Source organism: Cupressus sempervirens, chromosome 9 (assembly GCF_028749045.1).
Source record: "Cupressus sempervirens isolate cs-2001-9-10 chromosome 9, ASM2874904v1, whole genome shotgun sequence".
Taxonomy (NCBI): Eukaryota; Viridiplantae; Streptophyta; class Pinopsida; order Cupressales; family Cupressaceae; genus Cupressus; species Cupressus sempervirens.
The window spans coordinates 541207051-541224152 of NC_143126.1; the positions used below are offsets into that span (position 1 = coordinate 541207051).

Genomic DNA, 17102 nt, shown 5'->3' on the forward strand with positions numbered 1-17102 from the left:
TTGGACTCCATGTGCAGCCCATTGCCTCGACCTCATGTTAGAGGATATTGGCAAGCTTGAATGGGTGAAATCATGTGTTGCTAAGGCCAAAAATCTTTGCAAATTCATCTATAATCATGCCTTGGTCCTCAGCATTATGAGGGAATACACGAAGGGAAAGGAGTTGGCTCATCCTGGTATCACAAGATTTGCCTCTAATTTTATCACACTAAAATCCTTGTTGAGTTCAAGGTTAGCTTTGAGGTGCATGTTTGTTGGTCCACAATAGAGTTTCTCCTCTTTTGCCACCACCCCTGCAGGGATAGATGCAACAAAATGCATTTATGATGAAGAAGGTTTTTGGGAGCCATGTAAGGAGATTGTAGAGGTAATTTAAATTTTAAAAGCTTAAGTCTTAAAATTTTATAAATTAATTTATCTCATACATATTTATGTTTTATTTTTATTGTGCAACCTTGCAAAGTTTCATCATTCACTAAATTATTTTTTTGTTTAATTGTTTTGTAGATCATTGAGCTCCTTGTAGCCCTCCTACGAGTTGCTGATGGGGAGAAGCTCGCTATGGGCTACATATATGAGGGCATGGATAGGGCCAAGGAGGCTATTAAAGCCAAACATGTAGGAGTTGAGGACAAATATGACCCTATTTTGGACATAATTGATAGGAGATGGCAAAATCAGCTTCATAAACTTATCCACGCAGCAGTCTATTACCTCAATCCGGTATACCGTTTCCGTGAAGATTTCAAGGAAGATGAGGAGGTTCTTAGTGGCCTATACACTATGATATTGAAGATTGGCCACTAATGCCACAGATATATTGCTTGAGATGGATGCCTATAATAATGCAACAGGGCCCATTTTTTCAAGTCAAATTTGCAAAGAAGGTGGTGCAAAATTGCAGCCAGGTAAAAATTGCAGCTTAAGCCTTATACAATCTAGTTTCTAAATTTCTAGCTTTAAAGTTCAAATTTCAAAACGAGACTAATATTTTTTTCTTTTGCTTTTTTCAAAATTCAGATAGATGGTGGCAAATATTTGGGCCTTCAACCAAAAACCTTTAGCAAATCACCATCAACATAATGAGCCAACCAAGTAGCGCTTTTGGATGTGAGCGCAATTGGAGCATGTTCGAGCAGATCCACTCAAAGAGGTGTAACAGGTTGTCTGTGGAGAAAATGAATAAGCTAGTCTTTGTGCATTACAACCTGCGCAATAGGACTAGGGAGATTTTGGATAGTGACACCTCTTCGATTACTCTAGAGGAGGTTGATCCAGAGTTTGAGTGGATCACTGAGGCTACTGATCTTGCCTTTGATGATGAGAGGACCTAGAGTGGGTTCATGAGGCAAATAGAGAGGCTGAGGTCGTGGCTATGGTAGCAGAGGACCAGAGAGCTACAATTGTTCCTAGTGGCACTGGCAGTGACTACAATTGATCCTAGAGGCACCTCATAGGCTGATGCTATGGCTAATTAGTCATCCAGGACCTACCTTAGACGCCTTACTAAAAAGCATTTTATAGATTATACTGAGCGTGAGGTTGAGGTTGGGGATGAGGATGAGGATGAGGATGAAGACTAGGAGCCATAGCTATAGTCTTGTTTTAACTTTTTGATTAAAAGTACTTTAACTTAACATATGATCTGAATTTGGAACATTTGATGATGACTATTGATGTGTTGGATTTGATATACATTTTGATGGGTTTCATGGTTTTATCATTTTAAAGTTATATATCTATGTTTACTTTTTTATTTCCTTCAACTACTATTTGGTATTTAGCAATTTACCTTCGTACTTATGTAATCGATGTATGTTAAACTTTTAAGTATGTGCATTGTGATCAAATTACCTTCTATTTCATGATGTTATTGTGTCTTTAAGCTTTATTCAATAATGGGTGCATGGAATGTTCTTTAAATCCTAAAAAATCTCAAAATTTTAAGGTTTTTTCACTTTGCCGAGTCACTGGGGAGTTTGAGCCGGGTCATGAGTCAAGTTACCCTTGTCGAGTCCGAGCCGGATCCGAGTCATGTTACTTTGATTTAAATATGATTTTTGTTACGTGATTCAAATCTGATTTCAAGTTGGTTTTTGTTATGTGATTTAAATGTGTTTTGTTTATATGATTTAAATATTAATTTGTTACATTTCTAAAATGTGTTTTCCTTGTCATTTAATCATGAATTAAATGTGATTCTTTTTATGCGATTTAAATTTATTTTTTCTTGAATATACCGTGCTAGAAAGGAAAATAAATAATTCCCAAAAAAATGCCAGATTAATTTGCAAATAGTCATGACATGACCATAAATTAGTCAAACGTATGTATACAAAATCATGTATAAGTTAAATATAAGGTTAACTTAGAAAAGAGCAATCAAATTCATTAGGAAAGTTGCCTTTTTTTTAAGCACATTTACGCTCTTGGTCCTAACCTACAAGTATGATAATAACACAAAGAAGATAGCGTAGAAAGATAATTTCAGCTTTGCCCATTGAAGCAATCTTAGCCCTAGCCACCTCTCGACCCTTACACAACTTACAAGCATTTCCTTCATCACATATAGATGCAGACAGGGCATCATCAACCCTGTCTAAAATTCTTTCCTCTACCACAAAACTTAAATGGGCTAGAGCTCTTGTGGTTGCTATATGACAAGATAGAAAGTAGGTCATGGTCAGAAATACTAGGGCGGTGATTCAAGACAATTTTCGTCCTAGCTTGGAGACCAAACCCACAATTGTACCCACTAAATTACACACCAAGCGTCAAGATGTGGGGTTGTTTTTGCGATTTAGGGTTTACATGTTAGCTATTGGAAGTTTGGAACTACAATGGTTCAATTTGGTCCTCACCCAGTCTTCTTCTAGATGCTTTGGATTACTTGGATTTGCTGTTCCTCGCTAAGACTCGTGAGAGCCCTATTTGACCTCTTCCCACATTTGTTTGTTTTCACTAGATGTTAGCTTTTAGGAATGAGACTAGTAGTTTTGGTGGGGTCTACACTTCAAGAGGGATTGCTAGCCTTGTTAGTGACCGACTTTATGGTTTGGCTTTTGTTGTACTTTCAGATGCCTTTGCTAGATTCATGTGGGTTTGGTTATGTTGCATTGCCGTACATGTCAAAGACATCGCTTTTGGGGCTTTCTACTTGTTTAAGGGAAAAATGAATGTGCTCAATAGGGTAGGTCCTCCACTTTACACTAACATTCAATACAAGAGAAACAAGGGCTTCCAAACATAACTTTCAATATAACCCAAGTTAGATTAGCAAAACCCAAAGGGATAAATGGATGCCAATGCTAAACCGAAATTACATCAAGGAAGTATGCAAGCAAATCCTTTTTTATGCAATGTAAATTTGATTAAAGATGTGAAAATGTAAATGTGCAATAGAGATAATTGATTTAATGAGAAGAGTAAGATAGATCTAGGTGCTAAATATATGCAATCAACCCAACTAAGATATGAAAATAGGTCTATAGACTAAAAAGTGAAATGAATGATAATGTACTCACCTCAAAATGTGCAAGGAAATATACCTTTTCATTCCGAAAATTGCGGATCTGAACCTGTGATAGAACTTTCAACTTCAAATTCGTGATCCCAAAAGAAAACTCACAAAATATTATTTCTTTTAGGGCTCCTGGAACACATCGACCTTGAGGAAATGTATCCAAATGCTTTACAATGAAGTTATCGTATTCCCGAGATACAATAGTAAAGTTGACCCAATTTCTTCAGAAATGTTTCAATGAGTAATCTCCAGACATGTCGCAATTTGGCCATCCCGATCCTGTACATGGTAAAACTTGGTTTTTGTTTTGGGTGGATGAGGGCTTGCCTAGTCAAGCCCTAATTGAGGAGTCAACCTTGAATTTGAAATGTGAATGAATTGATAAAGGAAATGCTAACATGTAGTAGGATTGAATATACCAAATGAAAGATATAATTACCTTTGTAGATGTAATTGAATTTGATGTGTGATCAAGTATGCAAATGTAATGGCCTTGCCTAAGAAACCAAAAGGACATCAAAGAAGGCAAAACTTTATGAATAGGAATGTATGTGACATGCCATGATGAAGGATGAAAGAACTTGAATGATTTGGAATAATGGATCTCCTCCTTAGAAGCCAAACTCCACTACCATCTTGAAGGAAGAAGCTTGATGCAAGAAGGAACTGCTTGAACTTGATAAATGCTTGAAGTCTCATGAATGCGTGTATGCTTGCTCTTGGTTGCTTGTAGAATGATGATAGATGCTTGATTAATGAAAGTGAAATGCCTAAGCCTCCTTATATACTAGTTTTGGGGATCAAAAACAAAGTAGGCCAACTAGGGGGCGAGAGTAAACAATTCAAAATTCCTTGGGAAGAGATCAAGTCAACGTATATCTGAGAGGGGTCTTGGAGGCCTCAGAGAGAATCTGGAGATAATGAAGTAGCATAAAGATATGGCCAAAAAGGCGATAAAATAGCACCTAAAGGACCATTCTAAAAGATGAGAGATGATCTAGAAATATGACCAAGATTAGGAAGAAGAGAAAGAGACCAAAACTACACTAAGGAGGGCTAAAAGGTCTCAAAATGAAGTGTGTCCATTTTAAGACGGTACACTACTTTCCTCCAATTTGCTCCCCCTACACTATCTATAGTGGCCCTGACAAGGACTCCTCTAACCTTTATGGAAACATCACCCAATTATCTATGGTTGGGGAAGTTCTCCTCGAGGACTTCAATGTCAAGGCTTAGATGGCACAGAATCCCCTATACAACAAATTGGTTGACTTCCTATGCATGGAGGATTTGGATCAAGCTTATATGGGGCTCCATAGATTTTTTGTGGATGTAGATAGTCCGTTAACCAAATATGGTAGACATCTTCTACAACTTAATGAGCCTTTGGGCTTGGTAGTTCTTAATGGGTTATCTTGTTTTCGTAGATCACACTTATTCACATCTAGGCCTCATGTTAATGGTGATAGCATAGTAGATTATGCTCTCCCACTAGTCCATTTCCTCCATTATCAACTTCTTTGTAATCTCATTCCCTTTGGCAAACCATGCTTAGCTTTGCCTCACCATCCCTTGCAATCCCTCATTCCCCCCCCCCCCCAACCATCTACCCCTTGCACCCCCGACCCCTCTTCTCGCGCTATTGTTTGCTCTGACAATGGTGATTCCGACATTTTTACCCACCATCTCAAGTAGCTTCTCCCTCCTTATTCCCTCTTCTCCATTTTGGGGTGCAACTCTACCAAGTTCTCTTATTTGTCCAAAATCATCTAGGAATCCACCATGGCCTCCCCTTATTTCTCCACCCCCAGCTTCCCCCCTCCCAAACCTAAGAATACATGCCTTATGAACGTATGGTACAATGAAGACTGTAAGGCCTCTCATCAGACCTTGTGGTTAGCCTTCATACTCGATCGCCCTATCAATTACGACCACTTCCTTTGCCATAGGAAGCATCTTCACATTTTCCAACGTGGACCTACCCTTCTTTCGGCCCTCCACCGTTTGCCCAAATTTTTATGGCATACCTTCTTCCCCCACCATACCCTTCCCTCCGAGCGTGATTACGATTTACTAGTCTCCTATACCTCTTCTCTCTATGACATCCACAATCAACACCCTATCCATGTCACTTTCCCCCTTACTCTCACCTTTTCTCCTATGCCACTATCAGGGAGGCAGTGAGAAGTATGAACTCTAGCAAGGTGGCTAACAAGGAGGGCTTTTAGGACGAGTTCTTTAAACACATCCACATAGTTTTGTTAGAAATAGGAAATATTGAGAGTGGGTATGAATCAATATTTCACAAACTTTAGCCCAAAATTGGATATCTTTAACAACTTTATAACATGCATAAGAAAGTAAACTAACTATGCTGAATAGTAAACATAACCATGCAATAATAGAACTTATAACACCATATTTGGTTAACTAGGGAAACCCCGGCCAAGGGAAAATCCCGATGGGGATGATATCCACAAGACGATCCACTAATCAAAAGTATCTTGTGAAAGATATTGACCCTGTTAGGAGTCTATTACATTTGTATAGTGTCTCGGTCCTTGTTAGAGGACTAGGCCTTGTTAGAAGCCTCAACCTTGTTAGGAGTTTTTATATACAATTACAAAATGTATGCAAGATGAGCCTATTGTCCAAACGTGCAATGTATAATATAGTTCTTCAATATAAAGAGATAGATACAAAAACCTCTTTACACTATTGCTGATATCTTCAATATCAGATCTTGCCTTTGTTACTCATTCACAAAATTTGCATTCCTCTGATCATACATCAAAATTTGCATCACAAAGTATTATATCAACATCACATTAGATTATTTGATCATTCCGATAACTTTGCATTTGCAATCTTTCCTTTATAGATTGCTAATTACAAATATCTGCCCAGTCGGCCTTCTTGCCTTTCAACATTTATCAAAATACAATATTGACTCTTGCCCACTTAGGGTTAAGATCTAGGATGTCGTCCCTAAGTAGTTAAGTAATTATTTCGTAAATAAAATAATTTGTTAACCCAAAATATTCGTTTCCTCGTCATGCTTTGTTCTACTTGTATACTATTGTAATTGGTAAACTTGTCATAACTGTATCTGTACAGTCCTGCGCACTCGCATATGTCATCGTCTTAATGTCAGGTAGTCGTACCTAATTTTACACGTGTCTGTGATGTACCTATGAAGCTCGCCAATCAAAACTCTATATGTTCTACCAGATAAACTGTATGACACTAAGACAATTTTCTAAGTCTACATGTCGTAACTTCATCTTCATGATCTGCCCACTTTATACGACTGATATGTTGCCATAAATGACAACATCAAAATGTCTAACCTAGCCAAATTGTCAACAAGTTTTAGGTCCTATTTGGACGATCTCTTCAACCATGTTGTTTGCACAAGTTCCCCCTTCTTAGTCGCACCACATTATCCATTCGATCCACAAGGTGGGTCCTATCTCAGACCCCAATAATTATAGGATCATCATGGTTGGGCACAACTTCTCTAAGCTGTAAGCCACCACTCTTTTTTGTCAAGAGAGTTGGTTTACTATCACATCCATGCCAAGGGTCAAGTCGATTTTAGAGATGATTATAACATGGATCACATCTTGACTCTTCGAGGCATTATTGAGGAGGCATGTCATCGCTCCTCGAAGGTATACTGTTGCTTTGTGGATTTCTACAAAGCCTTTGACTTTGTTCCTAGGATGACCCTTTTTAGAGGTTTTGGAATATCGATATTTTAGAGACTCTTTTCGTAACTATCATGAGACTCTACAAGATGGTTTTGGGTAGTCTCAAGATCCCTTTTGGGTTTTTGGACTTTCATCAAGAGAACTATTAAGGTTAAGTAGGGTTGACCCTTTTCGCCTACCGACCATACTCTTGCTCTACATGATTGCCTTCTTTACTAGGTTCTGATCTCTATTAGCCCTTGTAGAATATGTCATTCTTTTGGCATCCTCTTCGAAGGGTTTGCAAAGAGAGCTAGACAGTCTTGTGTCCTTTTTTGAGTTAAAGCATTTAACAATTAACTAGGGGAAGACCAAGGTTAGTCTTCAATGTTCTTAAGACCTCTCAACACCATTTCTTCTTTAAGGGTTTGGAGGTGGAGATCTCATCCTCATAGGCATATCTAGGGGTCAAGTTCTCTGGGCCCTACATTACTAGGAGACTCGCCCTTTAGCTGCAGATAATTATGAATTGTAGCTCGTTGGTCCTCCTCTAGTGACACTGTTTCAGAGACCATTTCTAGGAGACTATGTCCAAGATGACAATTATGGGTACACTTATCAGACCTATTCTCTATGTTTCGACAGTGTGGGATCCTTATTTGTTGGATTTTGATTGGGCCTTCGTCGAATGAGTTCAGATTCTCCTCCTTTTGCATATTATCCAATGCAATTAATCCATCTTGCACAACATTATTCTTGTAGAGTCTCAAGCGCATCCCTTCAGCCTTTAGCTCATTTGGTCTAGTACCTTATTGCCTTCGGGGCTTTGCTGATTAGGATGACGAGTGTCACAGATACCCCTACCTTTCCTATTGTTCTTTACAGTCTATCGCTTCTTTTGTTGTCTCCTTTGGTTATGCTCATGGATAGTTTGTTGAGCCTTTAGCCTTTCTTGGGTCTGTTGGTATTGAGATGGATCACCTCCCTCTCTTCCAACACTTCTTGATAAACCCCCCCCCCCCCCCCCCCCCCCCATCTTCTTCCTCCCCACCAGGAGCTGAATAGATGCATTAGAGATGACATTTACAAGTAGCTCATTCACACTACTTAGATTAATCCCTATGGCAGCCTTCACCCTATGATGGGTTTTATGCAGAGATCTTTTTGGAGTTGAAAGACAAACTCATTGCTTATCTTGCCTACTTATCCCACCACTAGCCTCATTCCCTCAATATCCACCTTAGCTCCTTTAGAGTGGGTTCACAAAAGCTCCGTTGCAAGACCAAACATCATTTTGACAGAATGCACAAGATTCGTTAGCTTGCAACATTGGGGAGGTTGAGTCTGAGGAACATTTCATCTTTTGCATTCCTCTATACTACGAGATTAGAGGAAGGTTATACCATCTCTTCAGGGAGGCATGATTGCTTTCCACCTTCTTTATATATACTGACCAAAGATGTCTTACCCTTTATTTTTGGAAAACCTTAGGCTTCAGACACATACTCTAGCACTAGTATCCTGTGATGCCTCCACCCTACTAACTTATTACTTCTTTCTTCACAGGGCTTCATTCAATGTGTGGTACCAAGCGCCAACTTGGACCTGCACCTTATTCCAAATTCGTGAGCCCTACAACGGGCTCCGATCTGCAACAACCTTCCTCTTCTAGCATTACAGGGACGTGGACCAGGGCTCTAATTGGTCCTACTGCTTATCCTTCAGTTTAGAAGTTCTTCATGGTTGTTTGGAACCCTTAATTGGGCTTGGGAGGGTTTCTTTTTACTTTGGACCCCTCTCTATTTTTATTTCAGTTGTTACTTTCTTCCTAGGGCACTGTTTAGTGTCCCTAGTGCGGGTTTTCGCCCCCTTCTGTTGTACTTGGTAGTCCCTTTGACCCTTTGTGGTCTTTTATTGGACATTAATAAATTTATCATCAAATGTTTATAGATTCAATTGTGTATGTATTTTTTGGCATCGACGTTTTAGATCACACTCTGTGATCCATCATTTTTTTGTTGTAGATCTCTTGCTATCTTCCATCCTAATTATGAATCAGAGAACGTGATTGATGCTAAAAAAGACATACACAATCGAATTCGGAAACTTTTGATAATAATAATGATAGATTGTGAAAATCTGATATCTCTGATTAATAAATGTATCTCCATCTTTATCTTTATGAGCCTTAGTGATCTCTAGTCCTGGCAAGATATACATCATTTTTCTTTTCACAAAGATGATAGTAGTATGCGTACTCATCTTTGAATTTAATTATGCTGTTCTCAACACCATATATGGAACAATCGGTCACTACATTGATCATGGTGGCTTGAAGACTGCAAGTCATCATGAGTTGAGTGGGCCACTAATGAGGTTGAAAACACAATCCAACTAGTGGAAGCACAAAGGAGAATTTGGGAAAAGAAAGATTGCGCCATTTTATCTAATGGGTGGATGGATGGAAAAAATAAGACACCCATCAACTTTTTAGTGGCTTCATGTGATGTCCCCATCTTTGCATTAATGATATAGTAGCTATAAAACAGTATTGTGGTTAAGGAGTAGCAAACTTTGAGCACCGACATATAGCTAGAAGGTAGTTAGAAGAAAGTTGTACATGGAAAGTAGATAGTTTAAGTAATAAAGTATTAGGAAAATTGTGAAGTCTTATAAATAAGACGATCTTCCAAGTTGGCATCAAGAGATATGTGGATGAGTTAGAATCCAAGATGATAGATATCTCCATCAAGCATTGCTAAGCTCACGAGTTATCAAGAATGACAATCTTAAGGATAATTTGGGAAAAGAAAGATTGTGCCATTTTATCTAATGGGTGGATGGATGGAAAAAATAGGACACCCATCAACTTTTTAGTGGCTTCATGTGATGTCCCCATCTTTGCATTAATGATATAGCAGCTATAAAACAGTATCATGGTTAAGGAGTAGCAAACCTTGAGCACCGACATATAGTTAGAAGGTAGTTAGTAGTAAGTTGTACATGGAAAGTAGATAGTTTAAGTAATAAAGTATTTGGAAAATTGTGAAGTCTTATAAATAAGACGATCTTCCGAGTTGGCATCAAGAGATATGTGGATGAATTAGAATCCAAGATGATAGATATCTCCATCAAGCATTGCTAAGCTCACGAGTTATCAAGAACGACAATCACCTAATCAACATGTAGTTGTGATTTTACTACCTGATTAGAATGGTAAACCCTTGATCAATCAGATTGACAAGATGCCATCTTATGTCAATCATTATTAAGATAACAAGGGAGAAGCATGGTAATAAATGAATATATGTATCATTGTGAAAGTAGATTTAGATCGGTAAGTTATTGACCAAGAAATAGTAAAGATACAAGAGATAAATACATCAATTAGCATAAAGTTGATATTAGTAGAGCCACATTGATAACTATGCACCAAGAAGATCAACCATTAATGCTTACAATGTCATGCCCAAAATACAAGGGCAAAAACAGACATAAATTTTATTTTATTTTAAAGATTAATAACACCACTAAGTTTGATATGTTTGTTTTTTGGAAGTTAAAGCATAGGTACATAGCAAGACATAACAGGTTCTCCTCTCAATAACTTATCTTTCCATTTAGGTTTATAATTAATGCGTAGAAATAGTTCGTTAAATTAAACTTTCATTATTAAATCGATTAATTAAATTAAACAATTCAAATTCAATTAATTAAAAGACCTAACACATTATCACTTTTATGTACTTTTAAAATATTACACCCACCAAAGCAATAGTATACTAAACCTATTAGTAACATAATCTACAACTATCTTTAAGTAGTATAAATATGAACGTTATAACATTATTTAATCAAAATATTCATAACAATATAATTCAATTATTCTAATAACAATTTAAATAATTATAACTCTAATTATTCAAACATTTGAAATAAAAAGAACTCACTAAGTAAAATAACATCTAACATCCAATAACTTGACTTGATTTAAACTGACGTAATAATGCCATCATTACTCTAAGGCTAAATAATAATTCAAATAATACAACTAACTAATACTTTAACATTATCTAATTTATACTAAATTTAAATTAAAACATTTGAAATTAAATCTAATTAATATCCTAAAACTAAATACTATAATCGTTATCTAATTTAAAATTTATTAAGATCAAATTTTAAATACACTATAAAAAAAACACACACACTAATTAAAACCACACTTAAAGCTAAAACTAATTCATTCAACACAACTTTTACTAACACTATATTAATATTTAAACTCATACTAACTAAATTAATACTAAAAGAAACATATTAATTAAATTGCTAAAAATTTAAACTAACTAAATTTTTAAAACTTTATTTAAAATACATACTAACCTAATCCCCTTAACTACTTAACTAACCTACCCATCCTTTAAAATACATACTAACCTAATCCCCTTAACTACTTAACTAACCTACCCATCCTAACCACCTACCTCACTAACTCCCCTTTCCCCACCTCAGTACCCACGTGGGTCTGCACTTCCCCAACTTGGGCGCATTCCCAAGCGCAGGCCAAGTGGGAAGGGGGCTGCATGTGTCCCAAGTCAACCCAAGATGTTTCTTGGGGGAAAACAAATCGCAGGTTTCTAAGAAGGGTATTAAGAATGTTTTTTTTTGGTTTAAACTTCATTACATGATTAGCCCAACTTTAATATGTTTCTCTTATGTCAAGTCAAACTGACATGGGCAGACTCCCAGACTCTCCCACGCAAACCAAGGTAGAAAACGTAGCAAGGATATTTGGGCAGCCAGGATAAAGTGGAGGCAAGGAATTTACAAGGAATGAGTGAATTTTTTTTTTTAAAACAAACCTGCCCCCTCATTAAGTTGAATCCCATTTGACATGTCAGAACAAGTATGCCAGTGGAGAAAAGATGGAATGTAGGCCTAGCAGCAATAAATTGCTCCTCCAATCGCATTGCAAGTGGAATCTTCCATGACAGTGGATATAAAGAGGGTTCCATGCATGGGTAAAGGAAAATATCATGGGTAGTTTAGGTATATAGCTAGGGGTAGTTATTTCATAAAGTAAAGTTGGTAACTTAGGATATTATATATATATATATATATTTTTTTTAAATTTAATTTTCATGATATTAATTTATTTAAGCAAAGGCTTTTTTTTGGAAAATATAACAGAATATTCCTTATTACCGCAAAGGGATTTAATTTTCTTCTCGTGCAAAATCCAAAGAGCATATTTGCTCTAGAGGAGTATTTTTTTCAAATCCATTTTTTTTTTGTCTAAGTGCTAATTTAGAAGGCAAATTATTTTCTTATGACAAGGAGGTATATATATATATATTTTCTATTTGGATTTGAGCAAAACATGTCTAATTAATCAAGGGCAATATTTATTTATTTTTCTCTAGCCTTGATTATAATCATCGAATTAAAAAATTTGTTAAACAATAATGTAAGGTTATTTTATCTCCTAAGAATCACGAAAGTAAATCGAAGTTCCAACCATAACATTAAATTTGCTTTAACATATTTGGAACTTATAATTGCATAATTATATTTCATCATTTGATCCAATTAATATTAATCAGGTGAATGCAATTTCAAAGTATATAAATGCCATAGTAGGATAAAATATCATTACATCAAAGTTCAAGTAAACATATGCAAAACTGAAATACGAAAATCTCATATGCAAGACTATTACTCAATTTTTTTTCTATTGAACCATTTAATTCAAAGGCTCTGCTGGGAAAGAACCAGGAAGAAAACCTGACATCGTAGCCATTTCCACAATAAGTTTAAAATAACATTTTTACACAAGATTATTATCCCAAGGTGAAATCTCTCAACATAACTGAATTTCAATAACAATTCTGAATTTTCTTCTTGGCTCCATAATAGGGAAACCATTATGAAGTCTACAACACATCAAGGTGATCATGGAGAGAACGAAATTGATCGGGAGACAACCAAACTTAATCATGATGACAAATTCAAATATTCACTCTCATCCAGGTTTGCACAACAGGTTCGACATTGAACCAGACTAGGGAGAAGGTGGATTTTTCCAATAGGAGACATCGGACACAACACCATAACAAGTGCCCTTTCGGGACTATAAACTCAAAAACTCCCGTTTTTCCATTTCTTAAATTCCAAAACTCAAACATGGTTTGTGTTGACGAATAGGGCCCATAACACCCTACTCTCTCTCCTTTTCCTCGTCCTGAGAAGAGACTCTACACTGTTGGAGTCCAACTAAAGACCTCCTCCCGTACATGGCCACTTCTGCCCTATCCAAGGGTGAGTAATGCCAATACAACTCATACAATCCCTTTGAAAATCAAAGCAAAATACAAAAGAAAACCATTTAAAAAAAACCCATTTCAATCCCTTCCAACGTATTCAACAAACACACGAACATACATATGCAAACAAAATGACTTAAGCATGAAACACAACATGAACCAAAAGAGCTTGAAGGGTTCCTACCTTCACAATAAGGTTATGACAATTGAACAATTTGAGATGAGCTTCCCTTCCTTCTCCTTCTCCTTCAATCCTGAATTGCTCTCTAAAACTAGAGGTTGGGTGAACACTCATTCTTTCACAAATTTGCCTCTAAATAAGATACTAACTCAACCACCTTCAAAAAGTAATAACTTCCCCACTTGCCTAAGGTTCTAGAGGCTTTTAACTCAACTTGTCATAAGGCTAACCTCAAGGTGGAGTTAAACTTATCCAACTCATGAGGAAAACATTCAATTTCCGCAATAAAGCAAAAATGGGGTTTTTTGGTGACCATAAAAGTCAACAAAAAGGGTTGGGAGGTGGAAAATGCTCCCAACCCATACCCATACCCCTTAGGTATTTAGTTTTCATGATTTTTGGCTTCTAGGACTAATAAGAGACCTAACAAAAAACTTGAAAATTTTTGGACTTTCTAACAACCTTAAAAAATGCAAATTACCCACTAATCCTGATTAAGATAATTAATCTCGATTACTAACTGATTAGTAAAAAGGTCACTAACCTAATCCAACTTAGACTTTTAGGTTGGTTAATCCTAACTATCATGTTGAAATGCATATACAACTCACGAGTGTCAAGCGACACTATAAAATCACTTTTACAAAACATTAACACTTATTGATTACAGAATGATACATTCATTCAACTCACAATACAAATAAAATACGAACAATGGGGTTTGCATCTTTTGTTAGACTCAACTCTAGTTTCCACAAACAATACATAGGGTTCAGTTCCGATTCTCCGTTAGATTTCTTGGCTAAAATATCCTGCACACTCATTGCACACATCAGTAGCTCAAGAAAATCACATGCATATATATAACTTATCAGGGAAATCACATAAATTAAAACATCCATCTTTCAAATAACTAGTTGTTTATCTTGTGTCTACTCATATTCTTAACCATTAAAATTGCATAATCAAAGTGTTAATTCTACATTCACTTTCTACACTACTTCATCAATATACATGTTCATAAAACATTACATAACATAATTAAACAACTAAAAGTAAAACATCACACAACATAAGATAACATAATAATGTTCACTGTATCCGACAGTGTCTCGACAAATCGAGTCATGAGTATCAAAATAATAATGTATCAACTATGAAATGATGGGTCGGGGTGAGGCCTCACATAGAAGACATGAGATGATTGCAAGCATCAATCAATGGTCCCATAAAGATAATCATAGCAAGACATATAGATAGCACACCATTGTGTATAAGATCAGTCACATAGATTGAATGGAGAGAACATGGTAAGCGACCGATAGCTGTGAAGTTGATAATGATTGTGTCTTGATCCTACTTAGACATACTATCAATATACAATCAGAAGATTAGAAAAGATCAATAGTCAAACATTGATCAATTAAGAGATCCAATCATGAGTATTGACACGATGACAGCTAACATTTGGTTAATGCAGATCGATTGTCACCGCTGATCATAGATAAAGCTAAGTAGTCATGCCTTGATCAATCAAAGATAGTCATATTATTGATGCATTATTGATGAAGATTATTAGAGACTAAAGACTAATAAATAATGATTAGTTTAAAGACAATCTGAGATTACAATTGCAGTGATTAAAGTGGATAATTCGACGAGTGTAAACAAACAAAGATTAATGCTAAGCATCACTGTTAATTAGGTGACAATTACACTAATCGGTATCTCTCAACAAAACATCAAGAGACATGATTCATATAACAAATCAAATAATTATGTAGTATGATTTGCATATTGAAGTGATGCAATCATGGAGATGCATAAAGACATGTCTCTAGAATAAAACCGATCCTTTGAATCAGCAAGATATAAGAAAGCAATCGATCCCATTGTAGCAAACATCATTCAAGAAACCTATCTCTTTTACATATGCTGTTAAATAGCTCATTAGAGAAAATTGACCTTAGTGTCAAATAGGGTAGCATACAATTAATGATCAGCGTCAGAGAGAACACCATTATTATTGCAAGTTTATATACAGATCAGAAACAACTCATTAGTATAAGAAAATACCCCCTAGTTTGCACATTCACATCAACATATCAGATACAACAAATATTTCTATCAGCAATAATTGGAAAGTGATTGCTTGATTTGAAGGATCGATATCAGTTATAGCACTATATAGCAACATTGCTATCATCAGAAGAAGGTTCATTGCATAACTCATATCAATAATTCATAATTGCACAGTCATATCGACATATCAGACACAACAAATATTGCTTCAGCAATAATTGGAAAGTGATTCCATGATTTGAAGGATCAGTATCAGATATAGCACTATATAGAAACATTCTATCATTAGGAGGAGGTTCATTGTATAACTCATAATGATACATCAGGAAGAGCAGAGATCTCTATATATTTGCAGATTGAAATATCGTAATTGCGTAATTCCTAAATTCATATCAGATACAGAACTAATCTAGTATCCAATCCACATATTATTATTTGCAGATTATTCCTATTACCAATATAATCTTAGCATTATCGATATATAGGCCTGATCACCTTTCATACATCCAAATTGTCAAATTAGAGACAGCAGTGATTGTCATACATATTCTAATTCAATCAATCATATAACATAAACATTTATGAGTGGTATTATAGAACATCACTCTTCTTTTTGATTGAGACTGAGGGAAAATATGTCTTGCAATTGATTTTGGAAGTTAATTGCCCCAATTTCATAATGTTAGAGTTTTTACACTAATAAATTAGTTTCTAGTTAGGCTTAATAAAATAATAATGTAATTAGATTTTGGGAGTTATTCCCGTCAGGAAGTTTTGGGTAGTTAGTCAAAGTTTAGAGATGCTTTATAAGCATTTGCATTTGACATTGTAGTTATCAGATTGAACGCAAATATATTTGAATACAAAGTTTTTATGTTTTACCATTCTGCTTCTTCATATGTTATCAGAGCCATTACAATTCATGTGCCTCTGAGATGTAGATGGTAGTTACAAACAAAGGGAAAAGACAATGACTGATGCTGGGGAATAAAGTTGTCAAGGTGATAAGAGGGATGACTGTGCAATGTTGCCAGGAATGAAGTCCACAAGTAGACTACACAGACAAGTTTTGACTGTTGCTGGAAAGAGACACCTGCACGGCAAGGAATGTAGTTTGCAAAAGAAAAATTACCCACCGTTATGAAGCAACTAGTCACCGATCTCCTTCAGATTCATATCTATAGTTTGCTGATGCTCAAGGTTATACAGTAAGGAACTTCTTCTATAGTTATAAACAAGGAGTGAGCACAATTTAAATGTTCAATGTTCAATTTCAACCAAAATAGTTGGTGCCAAAT

General features: G+C 36.0%; 1 protein-coding gene and 1 long non-coding RNA gene across 3 annotated transcripts in view; both read left to right on the forward strand.

Annotated features, from left to right (window-relative positions):
• The window catches only part of LOC149539762 (uncharacterized), a 67895-nt gene that overhangs the window by 42262 nt on the left and 8531 nt on the right, over positions 1 to 17102 (forward strand). The window lies entirely within an intron of this gene.
• LOC149539763 (uncharacterized) lies at positions 300 to 885 on the forward strand. Its single transcript, XR_016355939.1, has 2 exons — positions 300 to 367; positions 508 to 885. It is a non-coding gene; the product is annotated as an uncharacterized LOC149539763 (long non-coding RNA).